Source organism: Mus caroli, unplaced genomic scaffold (assembly GCF_978045245.1).
Source record: "Mus caroli unplaced genomic scaffold, Mus_caroli_1 scaffold_2, whole genome shotgun sequence".
NCBI lineage: Eukaryota > Metazoa > Chordata > Mammalia > Rodentia > Muridae > Mus > Mus caroli.
This window is the reverse complement of record NW_028227257.1, coordinates 57,493,562-57,517,229: the sequence shown is the minus strand read 5'-3', so window position 1 is coordinate 57,517,229 and position 23,668 is coordinate 57,493,562. Positions and strand designations below refer to the sequence as shown.

General features: G+C 41.8%; 1 long non-coding RNA gene across 1 annotated transcript; it reads left to right on the top strand.

Moving 5' to 3' along the window:
- Positions 1–7: 7 nt before the first annotated feature.
- On the top strand, positions 8–23,668 carry LOC110290499 (uncharacterized). Its single transcript, XR_002377444.3, has 7 exons — positions 8–72; positions 2,883–2,965; positions 13,950–14,097; positions 14,209–14,281; positions 15,324–15,416; positions 16,547–16,736; positions 23,574–23,668. It is a non-coding gene; the product is annotated as an uncharacterized LOC110290499 (long non-coding RNA).

Here is a 23,668-nt window from a genome sequence, read left to right as displayed (position 1 = left end):
ACCGCATCATGCTAAACTTATCCAGCACCGTGAGAAGGTCTGTGAGAAGGAGCTTAGCCCACCAACTGCCATGTGAGTGAGCCATTAGTAGTGGACCCTCCAGCCCTAGTAAATCCTTTGGATGACTTTACCCTGGACAACTGAAGCCTCACAATGCATCCTGGGCCAGAACCACCCATCCAGGCCACATGCAGATGATGCACAGAAACTACACAAGATAATGAATGTCTGCTATTTTAGGATACATTTTAGGATAATTTTTAATAGCAATAAATAGCAAATACACTATATTTCAAATTTCTTCAGAACCTGGAAATACTCCTTTTATTCTCCCTTTTTTCTTCTTCTTACATCACATGGGGTCTAGTTCCTAAGCCTGCCTTTGTACCAATAGTATTGCTTATACCATCATGCTTTCAAATGAGTCAAATTGACTCTGTCAAAAGACATGGAACGTAACCACGTTTGCAGCTTTATTTCTCTGTTTGGTGCTTGTAACGATAGACAATCTGCTGAAATATGACTCACTTATCAACGCTGCCTACAATTCTGCTAGCTATTACTCAACATGCATTCTTTTATATGAGGCGTTATGCCCCATATAAACATTTCCAGGCTGGAGATTTTTCTTTTTTCGAATTACATGAGAATCTTACCAACCATTTTGCCTTCATTTTTATCTAGGTGACCCTTAATGTGTAGATTGTTTAGATTATTCAAGAGGCCTTGCCAGTACAGCCAAAAGAAACATAGCTCAGATAGACATAAATCTAGGTCAAGACCTGTTTTCTGGTTCAGGTTTCTCTTGGTAGCAAAGCTAAACATTATACAACTGCTAACATTTACTTAGGACTTGCTTATATTCCAAGGGCTATGCAGGAACTGACTTATATGAGTTCAATGAGCTACTAAATATCGTTAGGGCGAAGGTAGTGACTATAAACATGGCTTTTGGAGTCACACTTCTAATCTTTGAATCCTGGTGCCACCATTCACTACCCAATAGTCTCTAAATAGTAACCTCTTTTTGCTTGCCTATCAAGTATAGAAGATAAGAAATACCTACTTCATAGGGCTGTGATAAAAACTGAAAAAAGCTAGTCAAACAGTGTGATGGTGTGTATATGCTAGGCCCAGGGAGTGGCACTATTAGGAGGTATGGCCTTGTTGGAGTAGGTGTGCCACTGTGGGTGTGGGCTTTAGGACCCTCATGATAGCTGCTAGGAAGCCAGGATTCTGCTAGCAACCTTCAGATGAAGATGTAGAACTCTCAGCTCCTCCTGCACCATGCCTGCCTGGATGCTGCCATGTCCCACCTTGGTGATAATGGACTGAACCTCTGAGCCTGTAAGCCAGCCTCAATTAAATGTTGTCCCTATAAGAGTTGCCTTGGTCATGGCATCTGTTCACAGCAATAAAACCCTAACTAAGACAAGCAGGATGCATATTTTCTAGTACATGGTTAGAGCTCAATCACTGACAACAATTATTTCTATGTAGGTAAAGACACGGTTTCATTACTAAGTATCTTGATCAAGATCATACGGCTCAGGAAACAGGGAGGGAACTCAACTCCAGTTGGTCTTAGTGCTCAAACTCAACTTCTGCACCATCTTCCTTGTTATTTTTTTCTGTGAACAAATGGAACCACCAGAAGAAACACATCTAGAGTCTGGAGAGTATAGAGAGACTCACTTCATAGAATACCAAGAGCTTTGAGGCCTCTGTACTTTCTCAGGAAATTTCTCCTTGGAAATAAGCAGGGAAAAATGGAAAAGTTTTTAAAAATTGAAATGCTTAGTTAATAGGTTCAATACTGCATATTCTGGAATGCTTTTCTCTTTTCAGAGTGTGTGGATACAGAGGTTCCCATAGGATGTGCTGGACCGTGCTCTTCTTTTCAGGACATGGATGCTGTTGGATGTATATGAACACTAATAACAATGCAATACATAGCTAGTAATAGAATACATGCTTTCTGTAGGAGTTATTCTGTTAACAGAATGGCCAGTTTCAATTTAAAATGTCCCCCAAGGGAGGAAACATGATGGTCCCAAAATAGACAAGAGAATTGTTCAAGCACAGAAAGCCTCTATAGATAGGAGATATCAAAGGATCCCTAACTGCACGTCTACCCAGTCAGGCAAAAATCACCCAAAGCCAGATACTTAGGCAATTGAGTTCATTGCTTAATGACTTTGATTTTGTTTTCCTATAGTTTTCAAAGCAAATACTGCTAAGTATCTTTCTGTCCATGCTGTGGTGATGTGTAGGGGAATATGTGATAAGATGGGGCTTTAAGGGTGTAAGCATTCCACTGTGAAGTCTGGAGGCAGGGCTGGGCTGGAAGTTTGAGGTAGAAGACCAAGTGCTTCATCACAGATGAGAGCACCTGGGGATGTGGGAAACTGGATGCAGCTTCTAATTTTGTCTCCCATCCTCTATGGCTCCCTCGCTGCACACTAGTGCAGAGCTCGGTTCCTATGGGGGAAAGTAGGGAATTAGTCTTTCTATCCATTTTGTAGAGACATGGTAAGATCAAAGTGATCCCTTGCTGACTTTACTAATGGGAGATTTTAAGAGACCATGGCACCCAAGTTAAATCATGAGCAAGGGTATGCACGATGTTAGTTATCAAGAATCTAGCCTAAACTGTTTGTGTATGCATAGTACCTAGTATCACACTTCTAGTAGGAGCCGTGGAAATACTTAAATGGTTTGATTCATGTAAAATAGTTTAATCCTAGGTCATCTGTTCACAGCTTTACGTTATTCTCTAACCTAAATTTCTAGCTAGTTGTTTAAAAAGCAAGTGTGGTGAAGCCATTCCTAAGAAAAAATTCAAAGTCTTGTGTGGCTGTATCTTATTCTTGTAATCTTAGCACAGGGAAGACTGAGGCAGGAGGATTGCCGTAAGTTTGAGGACATCCTACCTGAACTATGAGTTGGGACCCTGCCTCAAAAAGTAAGTAAGTAAGTAAGTAAATAAATAAATAAATAAATAAATAAGAAAAAAGAAATAGGAAAACCAAGAGGGCATGTTTTAGTGGTGAGCTGTGTTCCTCATAACGATTGATTATTAACTCACTAATAGTTTATAGTTATTCTACCTCTATTTTAAAAAATATATTAACATTCATGAATTAAACCTGGACAAGAAGCAACTGTGTCCTAAGTACGTCTTTTTGGCCTTTCACCATTGGTAACTATTATACAATAGGCCTTTGTGTAAACTCACTCCAGAGCTTATTATGAGGATTATTTAGATTTTAATCTGCCAAGTGCTTCAAGTTTTTCTCAGAATTCTTTTATAAATAAAAATGGCATTAATTCTTTTTTCAATCTCTAAGAAGTATGTTTAGTCTGGTCCTGCCAGAATAAAATATAAAAAGCTCATCGCTGCTGAATTGCTTGTATTCCCTAAAGAAAAACAAAACAAAACCCAAGAGTAAAACCAAGCCTAAATTACCTTTAATGGCTTTAAGATGACTACAGGAACACACTTGACTGAGCAGGAATTACTATCTTAACCACAAAGAGTTTGGTGTATGATTTATGCCACACAATAAGATCTCATAGTAGGCATGCCAGATGATAATTATATATAAAACTCTATAATTACTATAGCTATTTTACACTGAGGAGCAAAGATTAGCTATCTTCTTTGTTATTTACATTTTAATAATTTATATTCTGTTCACTTACAAATAAGATTAAAGGCAGCCTTCCCTTTTTGTAGGCGTCGTCATACGGTGTATATGCTAAAATATTTCCCCAATTCCAAGTACTATTTAATCTTCATTGTGTGCACAGAAACACAGCCAGAGGCTGGCTGACTTCCTTTGGAACCTCTGCTCTTTAGCCACCAGCTGTCTGTCCTCTGATGGGAATCCTGTCTGTAGTGACCTCCTTACCTCAGGCAGGTTATCTCCACCCTCATCCAGAAGGAGTGGCTCTGAATGTCCTGTATGCAGGCTGCAGGCTGCAGAACACTGGAGCAGGCCTGATCTTGGAAGAGGACAGATAAGAGCCTCATTGTATTTACAATGGAGCCTGTCTGGCCGGTGGCCAGCCTGGTTTGCTCGGGGCTGCAGAGGTTTCCTGGGACTTGGGACTTTGATTTACTGTTACCTGTTTACCTGGCGGTGAGCATAGGTTTTAGAACCTTGATATGTCTGATTTGCTGGGTGGGGAGAGAAACTAACTTGGGAAAGATACATTGTGCCTTTTGCAACCTGCAGCACCTTGAGCTGGGTGTCCTCAGGAAATTCTAGGAAGAACTGGTGTGGCTTTGGAAGAAATGTCAGAGGTGCCCAAGAGTGAGGGCAGTCGCAGGCAGGCAGGACTGCAATGGCATCAGAGCTCTCTAGAGTCATGAAGGCCAGTCTTTAGGTCAACTAGCTCTTGCAGCTTTGCAGGTGTGGAGCCAGGCCCATGCTAAACAATCATGCCCAGAAACTGTGACTTATCTCACATATCCCGAGGATATGGTGTTCCTGTACTGGAGGCTCTTTTCCAGGAACTAGGGACCAGAGACACCAAGCTGCCCTAGAGCTAAAGCAAGGGTGCCATGGAGTTTTAAAGAAGACTGTTTTCTTTCCCATTACCCAAGGTTCCCTCCTCCCCACCAACCTCCACAGCTTGCTAACTCTTGCTTAGCTCTGCTCCAAGCCTCCGTGGACATGCCCAGTCACTCTTATCCTTGGATCCCCCTCCCCACCTCTATTTTCACTCCCTTTCATCTTTTGTTTCTTCTTGTCTTACCATATTCTTTCCTTCTTCAACAAATATTGTGGAAATGCCTAACAGATGCCAGTCATTAACGATGGCCCTTAAACTCTAGACAGAAGAGAAAGGCCAGATGATAGGCCATTCATTCCTCAGCCCTCACATTCAGTCACAGCTTCTAGATCTTTATTATGGTTCTTATGGTTCTTCCTAGATTAAATGCAGACGGTTACTATTTATATGTCCAGGACAGCCAGGGCTATACAGAGAAACCCTGTCTCAAAAAAAAAAAAAAAAAACCAACAAAAAAAGTTTTATGTATTGCTGTTTTATGTGTCTTGGTGTTTTGTCTGCATATGTGTATGTGCATCATGTACATGCCTGGCATCTTTGGAAGCCAGAAGGGCAATGAATCAATGGAATTACAGACAACTGTGAGCTGTCATGTACATTCTGGGAACTGAACCTCAGTCCTCTAGAAGAGCAGTCAGTGTTCATAACCACTGAGCCATCTCTCTAGCTCTGGCTTTTTTTATTTATTTTTTAAAATGTTGCCTGGTTGGCCTTGAACCCTCAGTTTTACGTCAGCCTCCGCCCTCAGTCTTATGGATAGTTGAGACTGGAGATGGCTTATCATTGCACTGGACTGTCGATGTGTAGTTTTAAAAGCGAACACACAAAATAATACATTCTTTATGCGCAGCTGATTTTCAGTCTTGCATTCCGGGACACTCTTTGTAAGCTGTCACCAGATGAGATCTGTGGATGAGGAGCCCCACCCACTGTGCCACGCTCCTCAGGCCGGAGCTTTGCTTGCTCTGCCTAGCGGCTTGCTCTGCTGTAGCTGCTTGCTCTGCTGTAGTTGCCTATACGCCCAGGCTGCCATCTCAGAGCTCCCCATCCTGTCTTCACTTTGTCAGTAATTTGGATATTTTTTAATCTCAAAGTACATTACGTTGTATTTGCTTCCACAAAAGCTCATTTGTCAGTTGTCTGATTACATGGTCAGATTTCTGGGCCCTTCCTGTAAAAGGCCAGATAATGAATAATTTCAGCCTTGTGGGGGAACTGAAGTGTCTGTGACATCCGCTCTATTGCTGTAGCAAGCTTGAAGACTCGCCCAGAAGATGGTAAGCCAATGACAGTGGCGTTTCTGGTAAAATCTTATTATAGAAATGTTTCATGTCGTTTTTATGAATTCTATGTAATTTTTACTAGTCATAAAATACGATTTTTCTATTTCTTCCAACCATTAATAAATGTAAAAACTATTCTTAGTTCACAGGTTGTAAAAAAAAAAAAAAAAAAAAAAAAAACAGACAGTGGCTAGATTGGTAGATTGGTGTCTGGAGCTTGATCTAGATTATCAACTATTTAAAATTGTTGCTAGGGACTCTCCATCCAGTCTGCCTTTCAGGTCACCACACCCAAGACAGTGAGCCTCTCCCAGCACTGATGTAAGGGGTCAGGTTTTTTACTTGGTTCTGTTAATCTCCCCCCACCAAAGACTATTAAAGCATCAATGTTTAGATTTTTCAGTGGTCCTTGTTTAGGTGAGATGTAGGTTTTGTTTGTTTGTTTGTTTGTTTTGTTTTTGTTTTTGATTTTGTTTTTTCGAGACAGGGTTTCTCTGTGTAGCCCTGTAGTTGAGGACCATCTCTTCTGGCTGTCCAAGACATTCCTGTTAAAAACACCGCAAACCTTTCAAAACAAAGATGACTGCATCTTTACCATTTCCCCCAAGTTCAGGGACTCTTCCTGTGCCGCTGGGCTATAGCCACACGGAATCTGTGTGTTAGGATATGTTCCGTGGGCCTTGGCATGTGCAGTGTCTTGTTTGGAATGTTCTCCATCACTACTTCTCTGTGTTTAACTCAGGTATGCTTTAAGTGACTCTGACCAAGGGAGCCATCCATTATTCCAGTCCAGGTGAGCCATTAGTTGTAGGCCTGCTGCACGCCTGGCTCCCTTCATCATCGTTGGTGGTATTATCTCATCGGTGGCGGCTGCCTCTAACTACTGTCAGTAGTCTCTAAGTTCCAAGAAAGTAGGGGCCCTTTGCTCACTGCTCTGTGGCACTAGATCTGGCATAGCCAGAGCTCACCAAGCACCCACTGGGGCCTCAGCCTGCTGCCTGGGCATTGACACCTCTTATCAAAGTCTCCCCCATACCAGGAGACCCAATGGTCTTGAATGAATTATAAGATTTTTTTTGTCTTCCTCTTTTAAAATAGTCCTGGTTACACTTATTCTTAGACTGTGTTGATTTAAATGAGATGATATGCCTGTCTCACACATGACAGCCTGACCCAGACACTGCTAGGTTACTGTTATCTCTCTTCCCAGCTTATGCTTCACTGATGTCAAATTCATGGTTCCTTTCTTAATAAAAGTGTCTTCTCTTCCATGCCTAACTTAAAAGGCAAGGCTATTTCTCTGTCCCTCTCCGTGGTGGCTACTGGAATTTTCAGCTCATCTGTACTATGTTTTTCTTTTATACTCAAATAAAAGCATCCTCAAGTTCCCTTCTGAATCCATTTGTATTTTTTTAACTACTTAATTATTTTTTATTAAGTAGTTATTAGGAGTAGTTATTAGTTATTATATTAGGATTAAAGACCCCTAATAGGAACATCAGCTTCCATAGTAACACTCTTACTGCCAGCTTGTACACTGGGGAGAATTTATACATGATTTGTTCAAAGTCATGGAATTGGAAACCTGTCGAATAAAGATTTGTATGAAGTTTGTCCGAGCCTAGTGCAATCATGGTGTCTGCTTCTGTATTTTCCTCTTATATTAGCTTTGGTGGTTAGTGATGTCACACACACACACACACACACACACACACACACACATTGTTTCTCTTTTCAAATTTAAATGAGCAGTGACACATTATGGCTAATGATGCTTCAGTGTCACATTGGGCTTCAAAAAGAACTCAGGTGCTGTCTTGTATTTAAGCTCATCATTTGTCCAGTCACCCACTCACTATTTCATAGAGGTCCTATACCAGAAATATGCTATATACTGAATTTAGGCCAAAGCTTAAATCTCTAGTTTCTGGAAAGATACTGGGAGTTAGAGAAAGAGACATTTGACAGAGGGTGGGAAGAGTGGATAGGCAAGATCTCAGAGCTAGAGGAGACGTCCTGTGAAGACGTTGCCTCGAGTCTACTGGTAAGATGGGGGAATTCAGGAACTCTGATTCATGTGCACCATGCTGTGGCTGGTGGGCGGAAGTGACATGCTCTTCTGCTCTGATATGGCCTGTGGTTTACTGTGGTTCTCAGTTCCCTTCCTGGGAAGCTGGTGTTTTCCTGGATCTCTAATGCTTTCATTTTCAACGACAGTTTTTAGAAAATTCCTGGTATTCTCTGTATAAGTAGCACCCTGGCCTGCTAGAATTGCTACAGTGGCTCATTTTGAGTGTGTGTGTGTGTTTGCACATGTTTGTGAGTATGTGTGTCTACTTATGTGGGTAGGTGTCTCTTCATATATTTTGAGACATGATGTCTTACTGAACTTGGAGCTCATGGTTCAGCTAGGCTGGTTGGCCACTGAGTTCCAGGGGTCTGCCTGTCTCTGCTCTCTACCACTGCCTGAGTGCTGGAGCTAGGTTTTGGAAATCCAAACTCACAAACTCATGCTTGTCTGCCAGGCACTGTACTGACAGCCATCTCCTGAGACCTTCAATAACTTTAAAGAAGCTGTTTTTATAGGCTTACTTCATTTTCTCCTATAGTTTGGTGTTATGTACATGTTTGTGTGTGCAGTGTATGCATGAGCCCTCAAGTATGTGTGTGGAGTTGTGAGAAGAGAACCTGGATTATTGTTGCTCAACCATTAAGCCACGTTCAGATAGGAATCTTGATGACCAGGAGTCCTTTATGTGTGGACTTTAATTTGATGCGTTCATCATGGATCAAAGCATTTGATTTTGTTGACATTCTCAGAGTACATTTACTTTGCTTTAACCTGTCAAATACAAAGTAGAATATTGTGAGGATCTGTCTTTTGTCCATCATCTGTCCATCCATCCATCCATCCATCTCTACCTCTATCTATCTATCTCTACCTATCACCCATCTATCTCTAACTGTGTGTGTGTGTGTGTGTGTACATTTCTTGAGGATCCATAGTAAACTAAGCATGTTGGTCAGTGTGGGCTGTGGTTTCAGAACACTGTAGACTTTATTTTTACAGTTCTGGAGAAATTGAAGACCACAAACAAGAACAAGCTACTGGCACATTCACCATTTGGTAAGGATCCTCTTTCTGGTTATGGGTAACCATCTTTTCGTGTCCTCACAGGGAGCAGAGACCAGGGAACCCTTAGGGATCATTCCTGTCACTAATTTCCTGAGGTTTCCATCTCCATGGAATCCAATTATTTCTCAAAGGCTCCACTTGCCTTAGAGTTTAGGATCTCTGTCCCAAGGTGTTATAAAAGGGAAATCTGAACTAATCAGTCCCCTCTCTTTAATAGGTCTCACTTTAACATCCCCCCAATATTACCAGAAATCTGAGCCATATTTCCTTTTGCTTTTTTAGAGTATATGTCACCAAGATAAAATGAGTTTGAAACCCCCAGATTCAGTCTTTGAGAATTGTTCCACCCTACATCTGTAGTTTTGAATAATGGTGATACTAGGATCCTTTAATGATCTTGCTAGTGAAATCACTGACTCTGAGGCTCTGAATATCCATCTGCCTGCCAAGAGGCTCATTGATCCTTAGGTTCTTATGTAGATTCATTGTGATGAACTAATGAACTTATGAAAACCTTAAACGCTGGGCAGGCAGATGGATATACAGAGCCTGGGTGTTATTTCATTATGTTATATAGGAGTCAGAACCTTACATTGCCATTTTTTCTTTTGCCTAATTTATCCATTGCATGGTAGTAAAATGAGAGTTTGTACTTAATTAGCACATATTGATTGTATAAAGCAATGGGTTTCATGGCATTTTTTTCTACATGGTTTTATATGTATGTAGTATATAGTACATATTATATAATTATAATATCAAATATTAAATGTGTATTAAACACAGTTTTATATTTCATTATTAATATAACACCTTGATCGTATTCGCTCATCTGTATCCTTTCTTATTCTCCCTCCGCCTTTCCCCGCTCTCATCCCTAACACTCCCCCTTCACATATGAGAGAAAGCATGTGGTGTCTGCCTTTTGTGATCCTAGTTTATTTTACTTATAGTGATACTCAGTTCTACTCATATTCCTGCAAGTTGCATTTATACCTCTTAAATTTTTCTTATTTATGGCCAAATAAAACTCCATTGGGCATATATTCCACATTTTTACTAGCCCTTCATCCTTTGATCGGCACCTAGACTAATTCCATATCTTGGCCATTGTGGCAAATCAGTGAATATAGGTGTGCAAATGTCTCTATAATAATGCAGGTGTCTCTATAATTACACAGGTGTCTATAATAATGCAGGTGTCTCTATAACAACACAGGTGTCTCTATAATAACCCAGGTGTCTCTGTAATAACCTGGGTGTCTCAATAATAAAATAGATGTGCAGATTCACCTAGTAGCTTACACCGAAATTTCCCTTGGACCAAGGACATTCTCTTGTTTTGTTAAAAGGGAAGTTTCTAAATCAACTCACTCTTGTGCTTTAACATCACCACTGGTGTGCCCTTCCTGGTGTCTCATGAATGGAATCCTGAAGCCAATGGCCTGCAAACTTGTTTGGGGTTAGTTAGTTGCATAGTAATTAGGAAACAGAACAGGGGAATCTGTCCACGACCCTATCACCATTTTCGCTTAACCTTTGTAACAGATTAAATAAAATAATGGAATCAGTTTATCTGCCTTTTGTATTTATACTGAATTTTCCACTTATTTATTTATCTATCTATCCATTTATCTATCTGCTTATCCATCTTCACTCAGGCCATTTTTCTTTATTGTTCCTAAGCAAAATGTGAGGTTTCTCTTTAATGGCACTGTCTCTTTCACAGTTACAGGTGCTTTGTACCCATACTGTCACAACTTTAAATGGAGTCACATTTATTTCTTCAACTAACTCTATTTCAGATCTTTTTGTTCTCCATTTTGCTTTGAATTATCACCACAAACCTAACTAAAAGCTGCAGGCAATGACTATGCCGTAGCCTGTTACACTATTTCAAATTTATCTACCATGTTATTTAACTTATTACTTTTGCATTCTGCCTCACTCAAATGTTTAGAATGGTGGCAGACTATAACGAGATTCTCAGTCAGAGTAACATGAATGCCTTTTCTCCCCTTTCCGTATGGAGTCCTTGCTTGTATCTCTCTGGAATGTCATAAGTACAGTCATTGTCAGCATGTCTGCTGGCATTCTGTCCCCTATGAAGCAGGCTAAAAAAGCAGGGTGAAGTTTTAGGGACATGAGAAGAAAGACTCCTAGAATCCAATCGAAGCTTCTTGTCAGCAGAGAAGCAAGAATTCTAGTGCAATTATCATCTGCTCAAGGTCTTCCTAGCCATAAACCTGTAATTTTCTAGGACTCTGTACTGGCTGGTTTTGCGTGTCAACTTGACAAAAACATGAGTCATCAGAGAGGAAGGAACCTCAGTTGAGAACATGTGTGTATGAGATCCAGCTGCAAGGCATTTTCTCAATTAGTGATTAATGGAGGAGGGCCCATCCCACCGTGAGTGGGAACCTCCCTGAGCTGGTAGTCCTGGGATCTGCAAGAAAGCAGGCTGAGCAAGCCACGGGAAGCAAGCCAGTAAGCAGCACCTTCCATGGCCTCTGCATCAGCTCCTGCCTCCAAGTTCCTGTCCTGTTCGAGTTCCTTTCCAGATCCTTTGATGATGAATAACAATGTGGAAGTGTAAGCCATATAAACCCTTTCCTCTCCAACTTGCTTTTTAGGTCATGGTGTTTCATCACGGCAGTAATCCCTAAGACAGACTCTCACCAGAAACTCCATTTATAGGAAAGGACATGAGCTAAACCCCCTGTGCAGCCCTAGCATCTCCTGGTCTTATCTGATCAGATCACAATCCATCCAAGGCAAAGAAAATTAGCTATTTTATCTTAGGGCTCCTGTACCCTCTCTTGGGTGCATCTCCTTTCTTCCTGTGGTCCACTGGGAGGCACATGCCCTTACCTGGGCACATCTTACTTTCTTCAGAGCACCCTTCTTTGCTCAAGTCTATATTAAAGTAGGTTTAATAGAACTCCAACTGGGTTTCATAATCTGGCTAGTCCTGGCTAGTCCTGGAGTGTTTGCTGTTGTTTCTGTTGAATCCATGAACCCTGCTTTGGCCTTACTCAAGGTCCCTAAAACTCTAGGGGAATTCCTTAGGTTACTGAGAGCCTGATTCCCAACTGGAGCTGTGGTTCTGTTCCCTTCCCTTCCCAGTGTCATGCCACATTCCCAACAGAAAGGCTGGCACATGCATTATAGTATTTTCTTTTTTAGCCTGCAGCTCCAAATTCCTCTGTGTTCCTCTGGTAAATCAACCCTGAAGTCCTACAGGCCATGTGGTCAGGTTTACCACAGCGATGGCCTCATTCTTGGTACCAGTTTTCTGGACCAGCCACCTTTCCTGTTGCTGTGACAAAAGCCTAACAGAACAATTTAAGGAAAAGGGGACTCATTGTTGGACAGCTTCACAGGAAGGCACGTCTTTGAAGCTGATCCATCTCTGGGAACTTCCGGTGTGACTTGTTCCATCTTTGTAGACAGCTTGCCAGAGACCTTGGCCTTGAACTGGAAGTGGGTTTCACTTTCAAAGCATGACTCAAGAGACCACTTTTTCTAGCTAGGTCACACCTGCTAAAAGTTCCAAAACAGTGCCATTATCTGGAGACACATGAATCTGTTGGGGAACAGTCAAATATAATATAAACCTTAACAGTGCTACTTCTAGTCTTTCCACAACACATTATGTCTTTTTTTTTTTTTCCTAGCCCACCAGTTGAATGAAGAACTGAAGATACAATAGTTGGCCCCAGGTCCCTAAATGACTGGGCAGAACTGAGTTCCCAGATCTTTCCGATTATGTGGGCATGTGTTGAGAAATGTGTTTTTTTTTTGGGGGGGGGGTGAGTGTTGGAAATAGAGTGCATTTGTTACAGCAACGTCTACCATTTGCCTTAATTGCTGTAGGGTTTTTTGAATGCCTCTGCTCCTATCATGCACAGTTCTTCAGCTACGAGTCTGGGACAAGAATTATTATTGACCCATTCTAGTAATCAATAATTCTTATTGTTTCCTGTTAGTAAATTACCTTGTAGGTTCTGCTATCATTTTAAGATTTTGAAAAAAGAATCACTGGGTTCTTCATGCTAAAAGCTTTTAAAAGATTAAACATAAAATAAAACTTTGAATTATAAATTTGTATTGTAAACATAGGACTTTATTAGATAAGGCTCGTGTAGAGTGTTGATACTGATGCATTCCTGAAGGCCACATGGTTATGTGTCTGCCATTCAGTAGTTTCTTTATACACACACACACACACACACACACACACAACCACATGATAGATACTGGAAACGGAATGATAAACGAGACAGATTTAACTTTTAACTGTCACATATAGAATCACATATTCCCAGGGTGACCATGTGTGACATCTGTGAAGTCACTTTACTTAAAAACAAGGACAATGCTGCTGGTGTGCTCTGGGCTAGTGTACCCTCAGGGTCTAAGTGAAATTAGCTGTGTGATAAAATGACTTCCCCATACTGCTGAACAAGTGTGTGTCTTTACAAAGAGTCAACAATCATTCTGGTGGTGATGCACACCTTTGATCCCAGCACTCGGGAGGCAGAGGCAGAGGCAGGCAGATTTCTGAGTTCGAGACCAGCCTGGTCTACAAAGTGAGTTCTAGGACAGCCAGAGCTATACAGAGAAACCCTGTCTCGAACTCCCCCCCACTCCCAAAAGGCAGTTTCCAAAGAGAAAGCCTAATTCTGTCTGTAAATGGGTGTATCTGAGCTGCTTTGCCCTTGTTTTGGTTGTTCTAGAGATACTGAGTTAACCTTATATACTCTTCAAAGATAATTTCATAAGAATATTCTTAGCTAGTTGTCACTTCTCTTAAGCTAATAACCAGGACTGGAATCCCTGTATTATGGGATAGATATGTGTTTAACTTGTTAAGAAACTGCCATTTTAGGCCCCATTAGGAATGTTTGAGAGATGACTCCTTGTCTCACCAACTGATTTTGTATTAGTTTGCAGCTGAATCAACAAAGAAAAGAGGATCAACAGTTCCTAGTTCTGGAGGCTGATGGTCTCTGATTGCATAGCCCATTCAGTCCAGCTTCTGTGGCTCATGGTGTCAAAACAGGTCACAGCAAGGCAGAAGCCAGAGGGATTCAGGTACGAGGCCTGCTGTTTTGCTTTGTCTTGTTTTACTTTCTTTAATATGATAAACAAAACTGGCTCTCTCAAGGATGGGATGATAAATACAGTAATCTGATTATCTTGCAGTAGCTAATTTGTCTACCTGTTAATGACTCTGCCTCTTGGACTTCGTCCCAGTAGACACCATGCTTTCAGCCTGGTAAGTGACACTAATACCACCTCCAAACTGTCACTTGGATTGTCAGGGTTTTGGTGTTGTGATGATACAGGAGAAATGTAAAACACGGAGTTGATGATAGAAAGGAGTCACTAATACATTTTCTTAGGAAAAGTCAAGTTACACACAGCAGAAATGTAGTTGAAGGAGCTCCATCAATAGGGCTGGAAGATAACTTGCGCACTAACCTGCTTTCTTAGGAACTGTAGGAAAGGCAAGTTTGCAGCACCGTTGAAGTTTAGGTTGCTGAGAAAGTTTCTGCTCATGTTTATTCACCAATGATGATCTTCAGTTAGATTCCAGTCTCACAGCAAGAGGAGGCAACCCAGACTTACAAGCAGCCATTCGGTCAACTCCGTATCAAAGTATAGATCCCAGTGAATCCTGGTCTGCCATTAACTATCAGGAAAAGCCTAATTGTGCCAAGTAGGCGGGATGAACCTGGGTAACACCTAGGTTCGAAAAGAATAGTACTGATATATTTATAAGTCTGGCAATATCTTTGCTGCGAGACTCTCCTATCTGCCCAAGTGGCCAGACTTGCAGTCTCCTGTCTCTGTTTAAATTGTTCAAAGTATAGCCTGGACCTGGGACCTGAAGAGATTTGAAAATGGCAGTGTATATGATATGCATAAGCCTGAGGTGTGTATGCATTAGGAAAATCTTCTGTTTGTGGCTGGCTTTCCTTTGGACATTAGCCAGATATGGACATGTGCTATGTTAAAGAGATATTGATTTTATTAATCTCTAAGCATGCAGAATGATTTCTCACTGAGAAGCCACATTAATTTCAGAAAAGCTGTTTAATTTTGGTGAAGTTGTGTTTATCTTTTGGCTTTCTTTTGTTGCTATTGTTTTGGGTATAGTATCTTAGAAATCATTGTTTAATCATGGTCACAAATATCTACATCTGTATTTTCTTTTACGAGCTGCATGACTTCATTTTTAGGTTCGGGACTATGAACTCCTTTGAGTTGATTTGGAGTATGGAGTTGGGTAATGGGCCATACTGATTCTTTTGCAGGTGAATGTCAAAATGGCTGAACACTGTTGAAAAGATGCCTCATCACTGAGTCATCTTTGCAAGTACCTTGTGGAAGAGCAAGTGACCACAAATGTATGAATTTATTTTTAGATTTTCCATTACTCCATGTTACTCTGTAGCCTAACCTTGAGCGCAGCTTTTATGTGTGATTCATTGGGTCTCTAATTTGTGTTTTCCTGATGACTAATGGCAGCTTTAGAATGTTTCTTCCTGCTTATTCCACTCAACCTCTCACCCTACCCTGCATCCACACATGCTTTGATGACTCTATTAGTCTTCACTGTTTGAGAACTCTATGCAGAAGTAATGACACAGCATCCACACACTTGCTGGACGTCTTTGCTGGGCATCAGCATATTTTTTACACTCATCCATGCATTTTGTGTACTATAGATTATTTCTTCACAGTCTCTTTTTACAAAAACTTTAACATTTCTATTTCCTTTTTATGTAATTATGGTGTGAAAAATTATAGCCTGTTGTTTACATATCTCATCCAGTTGATTAATGTGTATGGTCATGGATGTCAGAATTTTTTGCCTATTCCTAGTTTTTTGTCATTTCTATATAATTACTTTTTAAATTATTATTACTTGATGACTATACAAGAGTCGAGTCATTTTTTCTGTCTTTCTTTACTTAAAAAAAAGTCACATTATTTTAAAGAACTTAAAAATATGCTGCTAGATTAAGGTTGTCACTCAAACACTAGTCCTGTCCCAAATGCTATACATCTCAACCTCTGTCTTTTTTCAAAAGATTTTGTGTGTCTGGATTTTTTTCCTGCATGTATGTAATGCACCATGAGGCCAGAAGAGGAGGCTGGACTCCCTAGATCTGGAGGTACAGTCAGTCTTAAGCCACAATGTGGGTGCTGGGAATTGAACCTAGGTCCTCTGCAAGATCTGCAACACGCTCTTAACCAGTGAGCCATCTTTCTAACTCGCATTTTTTTCTTTCCATGCTCATACATACTGCATCATTTTATGTCTAACTTAAATCTATATTCATGCAGACATCCTATTTATTCACACTCTAAGTTTTATTCTTGCTTTGAGTAATTACAGTAGATAGAATACGTGTGTGGTTCTGGAGAAGTTGCCAGAATAATCCATAATGTTAGGGAAACGTCCTCGACAGAGGAGCGTGTTTGTCCTTTCCTCCTATGCACTGCTGTTTACCTGCTATGTTTGTCTTTGCAGGTGAACGTGGAGACACTGGCTGTGAAGATTCACATTTATTTTTCTGACTACAAGAAAGAATAGAAATAAAGAAACCAAAGTGAACTTGGGCTTTCTGAAGAATAATTTTCTTTCATGCAGTCTGTAGATACTGAAGTCTGCTGTCTCCTCCCCTGCCACCTTCCCCTTGCCAGTAACTGCAGCTGCTGAGGTACAGTTGAGTTTGTGGTACAACCAGTTTCCTCACCTTTACACACCGAACTTTCAGTGTTTTCTCTTCTCCTCCGAAGTGTACTTGTCTTGGGCAACTGTCAATTAACATCTCTCCCTGGCTCCCTTACTGCTTCAGGCTCTTCCTTCATTGCTTTGTGCAGGCCTCACAGAGCCCAACCCCAGCCAAGTTAGACTTCAGTCAGAGAATCAGAAACAAAACCAAGTGTCTGCCAGGAGACACTCTCTCTGCCTGGGAATTCCTCCAGAGGGAGAAGTCTATGTTGTCTCCCTCCACCTATGGTGGGGAAGTGTTGAGTTTGTTAGGCTGAGTAAGGGATTATGGCCAGGAACATTGTTCACCTTAGAGCATCCACACTGGAGGGTATGTTCTTGGCAGAGGTGATGACTGCCTGATAGCTGTGTATTATGGAATTCTCTCCCTTGACCCTCCCCATCTATATGCTCTGTCCCAACCCCACAGATTCATGTGTTTGAACACCTGGTCCCCAGTTGGTGGCACTGTTTTGAGAAGTTACTTAATCTGTGGGAGGTGAGGCATGTCTGATAGGGTACATTGTTAGGGGTGGGTCTTTTAGGGTTAGGATCTGGCCTCACTTTCTCTTCTGTTTTCTGCTTTCTTCTACATCAGCACAGACTTCTAATGCTTCCTGCCATGTCTGCCCCACAATGATGGACTAAAATTTCTGAAACCAGGAGTCAAAATAAACTTTTTTCCCCTCTTCTGTTGGGCATTTTGTCACAGTGATGAGAAAAAACTAACTGGTATGATGAAGGGGAAAGAAGTAAGAATGAAACACTAACATGAATCATGTGAGGTCTGTGAGAGCTGGGGTAGGGTGGGCAAGGAATGAAGCCTACTAACTATTCCAAAGCTCAAGACTGCCTAGTGCTTGCTATGTTCTTACCTTCTGCGGTCCTGTGTTCTTCTGGCTTATCAACCATCCTTATTCTTTTATCTCTACAAATTCCTTCATTGCAGAACCAACCTATGCCCTACTGGCACCTCTGGGATTCTTTTCACACATGTGCCTTGACAGCTGCATCTAACATGCTTTCTTTGGGACTTTCTCCAATCCCTGCAGCCCTGTGCACATGACACCTTTCTCCCAGATTTATCTTGCCTTTTATAAAGGTTTTTACAAAGATCAAATTACTTATCTGTCAAATATTTAGACAGAGGACTGGCAAGTAGTGCACATAAATAAACAGATTGTGTTCTTTATCTAAAGACTTTGACTCCTAGAGCAGGGAACAGAATATAGCAGGGAGCGGAGTGGAACTGCTGATGTGAACAGTGTGTTCAGATCGTCAGATTTAAGGAAGCTGCGTGGAGCTCTTCCACTGGAAGCCGACAATTCAGAAGGATCGTAGGGGATGAAAGAAAGTTTTATGTTAAATAAGCTAAGTGAACAATGCAAGGACTCTTGAGATGGGGAAAAAATTCAGAGATGGATTGTGGATTTGTTTGTATGATATAGATGGTAGATGGTTAGATAGAAACCAGGAAAGTACCTTGCCTGAACCAAAATGGTTACACTTAAAAGTGGCTATACTGTTGTGGTGATGGTTTGAATAGGTATGGCCCCCTTGACCCATGTGTTTGAATGCTTGGCACATAGAGAGTGACATTATTAGGAGGTGTGGCCTTGTTGGAGGAAGTCTGTCATTGTGAGGGCAGGCTTTGAGGTCTCCTATGCTCAAGCTATGCCCAGTGTAGCGTACAGTCTCCTTCTGCTGCCTTCAGATCAAGATGTAGAACTCTTGGATCCTCTGGTGGTGCTATGTCACCTGCACACTGCCATGCTTCCCACCCGCCCCAGTGAAATGTTTTCCTTTAAAAGAGTTGCCATGGTCATGGTGTCTCTTCACAGCAATAGACCCCAAACTAAGACAGATGGTAAATCTTACGTGTATTTTACCACTTTTTTTTTTTTTTTTTTTTTTTTGGTTTTTCTAGACAGGGTTTCTCTGTGTAGCCCTGGCTGTCCTGGAACTCACTTTGTAGACCAGGCTGGCCTTAAACTCAGAAATCCGCCTGCCTCTGCCTCCCAAGTGCTGGGATCAAAGGTGTGCGCCACCACGCCCGGCTCGTATTTTGCCACATTTGCCCTCTTCTGATGATCAGAATTCAACTCATTGTCCAGCACCCTTATCACCTTACCTAGACATTCTTTCCTAGAAGCACAGCCAAATGAATCTCTACCTCCTCAAAGCCCTGCCTCTAGGCTTCATTCTATCTGAAATAAATCCACTACCAAGATCTAAAACATAAAAACATAAAATGTTTCCTTGTACATTAGATAAGTCAGCCTACCTTATCTCCAGCCCAGGGAAGTACTGACCTGCTTCCTATCACTCTAGATGGGTTTTGCCAGGTCCAGAGCATCTTGTGAATGGAAGTATAACAAAGCAAATTATCATAAATTTGGAAATATTCCACGTTCTCTGTGCTAGCAACTGACCCTCTCCATACTACAGTTCATTCCATGACATGAACATACTCCGTTAGTGTATTTGTTGTCTTTGTGGTCAATTCAGTTGTTTTGAAGAATGTCTCTGTTTTAGAAATATATTTAACTTTTATAACAATTAAGCTGTCAACTTATTTCAACAAAGCTGAAGTGAAGAGAGAGAACAAGAAAATAAATCATAGGAGGTGACACTGCAGCATCTCCTAATCCCACAAAATAAATCTAGCCTGAAAAATTAGTCAATGCCTAAAATATAGTATCAGCAGGGAGGACTATTGGCTCCTCCCCAAGTTCTTCCTGTGGGTCTGCCTTCCTTCCTTCTCCTGATCCTTACCCTCCAAACACAAGGGAAAACTGCTCTTCTAAGTTTAGGATGAGAAGGATAACAAATAACTATTTATTGAATAATTATTGACTGTGACACTTTTGAGTTATTTGTCACTTCCGATATAAGCCAGTAATGTGAATCCCTTTGTGAGGTCCATGTGAGTTTGAAGAAGATGATGATGATGGTGGTGGTGGTGGTGGTGGTGGTGGTGGTGATAGGCGAAACAGATTAGTTAAAGTTCTGAGGGAAGTCACAATGTACTGGGAGAGACTGATACAAACTCAGGAAGTATGGCTCGGAGTAGATCTTGGTAGTGGATTTATTTCAGATAAAGCCTGGAGGCAGAGCTTTTAGGAGGCAGAGATTCATTTGACTGTGGTTCTAGGAAAGAATGTCTCACTAGGGTGATTAGGGCTTTGGACAATGAGTTGACTTCTGATCACCAGGAGAAGGTAAATAAGCATGTTCCAGATGGGACAGAGTATGTGAAGACACAAAGACGTGGAAGGAGGTGGTAGAGCCAGAAAGTAAACAGCACAAAAGGCAGAATATAAGGAATGTAGAGAAAGAAGAGCCATGTTAAATAGCGGTGAGAGTCTGATGGCCCTTGCATCTGGCCCAAAGAACCTGGATTCAGGTAAGTAGAATTTAAGGTACTTAAGGAAGAGACTGGAAATGGCAGGAAGTGACTCTGCATCGGGAACCAGGTGAGAGCTGAGGATGGAGGCCTGAGCATCATGCATCCTGAAAGAGAGCCAAGGCGGAGATATGGACTATCTCGTCAAGAATGTGGGGAGGAGGCAGCCACAGGAAAGAGGTCTGGAAGTGATGCACAGGGGGGCAGGGGGACTGAGGGAGGACTGCTTCGGGGAGTCAGGGAGGTCATGACCAACCTCGATTTATTTCCAACAAATGGCTCCATTATTGTTTCTCTACTCGCTGACTGTTTTCCTGGGATTTGTTTTAGAGCCATACTTCTCCATGCATATATGTCACTTCCGTAATCTCTTTTTGGATAGCTTTGGTGAGCTTCTTTCCCTTGGCTTGTGATTCCGTTTACTGACTGATCTAGAATCTCTGGCGTGAGTAGTGGCCAGTCAGTGTGCTCAGGTGTGCTGCTAGGAGCTCCCAGTTGGCACAGAGGCAACAACTTCTGTAGCTACCCCATCTGGCTGCTGCTGACTTACAGAACTGAGACCCTGACTAAAGGGATGCAGTACAAAGGCTGAACAAAGGTGTACAAAGGCTGGATCCTTGCATTTATTTGAGACAATGTGAAGAGTCTTTACAGATCTAGAACTTTCCTCAGGACCAGGCAGTGTCTCTCATGCAACTACTAAGCAACTTAGCTCTCTACCACAAAGTCCCACTTCCTTCAGTTCCTTACAGGTATGCCCCTGAAAATATCTGTCAATAAACCTGCATGAAACCCTGGCCTTAGAATCTGTTTCCGAGGGAATTCCATCTGGGGTGTTTGGGATCATGCTATCAGGCAAGCTAGCAATGAGGATGTCATCGTTGGTAGCAGGCAGCATACTAACAGTGCAATTGTTAACATATATGCTGCTGGCAAGCTGGGACAGAACATCCACAGAAGAAAAAAGTCTTTGAGGTGCTTGGAGGATGCAGTAGCGAGCAGAATATATGAATGGCTCTAGTTGTGTGCTTTTGAAGCATGGTTGGGGGCGGAAAAAAAAAAGACAGCAGGCAATTAACCTCGAGATGAGATACCATGGAGAGGCCAAGGATATCCTTGGCAGTGTGAATGTAAAATCTGGGACCCAGGGCCTGGGGGTATCTGGTGTGCCCATTGCTCTTCACTTTAAATCCATGTATTATTACTAGCAGACATGATCTAGAACTTTCTGGAGAGTCTCATGTCTGGCATCTCCACCCTGTGCAACCCTCAGTGTGTGTGTGTTTGTGTGTATGTGGGGGCGGCTGAATATGATAGGTTACGTCAGTGGTGAACATGTCTGAAATCAGGTCTGAATTCATCTAGGGTGAGCTTCATGTGTGGATCTAGCTTAAACAGATGCTTCTCTGAATAGACTGTCCTATTCTGAGGAGAGGTTGATGCACAGTGTAAAGTGCTTGGGTTGGGGGATGGGGATGGGGATTCATGTTGCAAGACAGTAGCCAGTCAAGAAAGTGCTGACTCCAGTCCTAGGCCTGGAAGGAAAACATTTCTCCTGATCACCTCTTAGAAACATCTTATTCTAGTTGAGCCTTTGACAGACATGGGTTCCTCTGCCACCTTTGAGCCTTGTGGGATACTTAGCAGAAAATAATGACAGTGATTGAGATGTCTAAGCCATAGTCGCTGTGAGAAAATAAATTTCGGTTAAGCTACGGAGTTTGTGGTAATGTGTCACAGGGTAAAAATAAACTAGTATCCAAAGGTGAGTTAGCATGCTAAATCTTGTCAGCAGGGGGCGCTGCAGAAACACCGCAGGAGGAAGGGTTTTGCTCATCTCTCTTCTTGGTTTGCTTGGGTAGGGTCTGTTGACTCCTGAGCTCCCTGGCTTCCTCAGCATTCAGCTCCCAAAGGGTAGTGTGATATTTCCTAGGCTGCTGGACTACGACCATCTCGTGGGCAGTTTCTGTATGTGTCCCTCAGTGCAGCCTTGTAATGAGTCACAGTGGCACTTCCTTGTAGGTGACTTCTCCTACTATTCTAGGAGTTTTTAGGGCATGGCGCCTCAGAAAACTTTTCTACTGTTCAGTGAGCTGTGGTTATTTAGTCTCCAACCAAGTCTTGATGGGGTTGGGCAGGACTTTATTGGAGGCAGTATCTCAGCCAGTGGTTATGGCTGTTCCCTACATCAGCAATACTTGTAGTGCCTGGTCTCTTTACTCCTTACCAGGTAGGCCCACATCACCTCATTGTCTGGCATAGGAATTTTTCATATTATACTTTCTACTTTCAAACAACTGTAGGTGTTTTCTCTCCTGCTGGGACCTGGCTCATATACTTGTAGCTGGAATCATAGGAGAAGTCTTGATGAGGACCTGAGGCAGGATCAGATCCAGTCACTCCTCTAGCTGCCTCACGAGGCACAGGGAATAGATGTCTTGATTTCCCACTTATGACTCCCTTCCCATCTCCCAGTCTTCTGTTTCTACCAGTTCTCCCCTTGACAACATCATCCCACTGGAAAGTACTTAACTTCGGGAGTGCAGGACAGTGGCTCGCAGAGAGAGCGGGGCGGGAGTGCAGGACAGTGGCTCGCAGAGAGAGCGGGGCGGGGCGGCACCAAGGACAGCCAGGCCTGATAACGCCCTTCAGACTGTGCTTAGTTAGCACTGTAGTGAACTAACAATTATCTCCCTCATCCCTGGCACACGTAATAAGAGGCCTTTCAGAAACCTTACAAGGAAATATAACATTCTGAAATCTTCAGCTGTCAATAAAGCTAATGACTGTGACGATGCCTTTTCATTTAGTAAATTAAATGAGTGGTCTAGAAAAAAAAATCTCCTCCAAGATGAAGGTAAGTGAATAGCTCACTTTAAAGATAGCACTTTCATAAAATAGATCAAAAGATGCTGACAAGAAACTCAGAGGAAGGTCAAAGACTAGGGCAATAATTTTGAAGTAATTTCACCCACTGGTATTCTTTTAAACAAAAATGAATTAGAGACCTGGACTCTCTGTATTGTTGATCACATCATATTATAAAAATATCAAGGGGCTAGAGAGATGGTTCAGTAGTTAAGAACACTTTCTGCTCTTGTAAAAGGCACGGGTTTGGTTCCCAGCACCCATATAAGGTAGGTAGCTCATAACTACCTATAATGCTAGTTCCAAAGGATCTGATGTGTTCTCTGGCCTCTGCGGGCACCTGCATGTAAGTGGTGAAAACACATACACACACACAGATACTCAGGCAAACACACTTACATGTAAAATAAAAAGTTGATAAATATATAAAAAAAGAAATTGAGTTTTTGAAGACAGTGAGTAAGCTCAACTTGTTCCTGGCACTAGCAAGTCTGCCTTTCCTTTGTTTAGCCTCAGTCTTCAAATAATTCACCAATACAGCCAGCCTTGCCTGAAAAGAACACAAGAAGAAAGCATCAAAGAACAAACCCTGAGATACCAGCCAC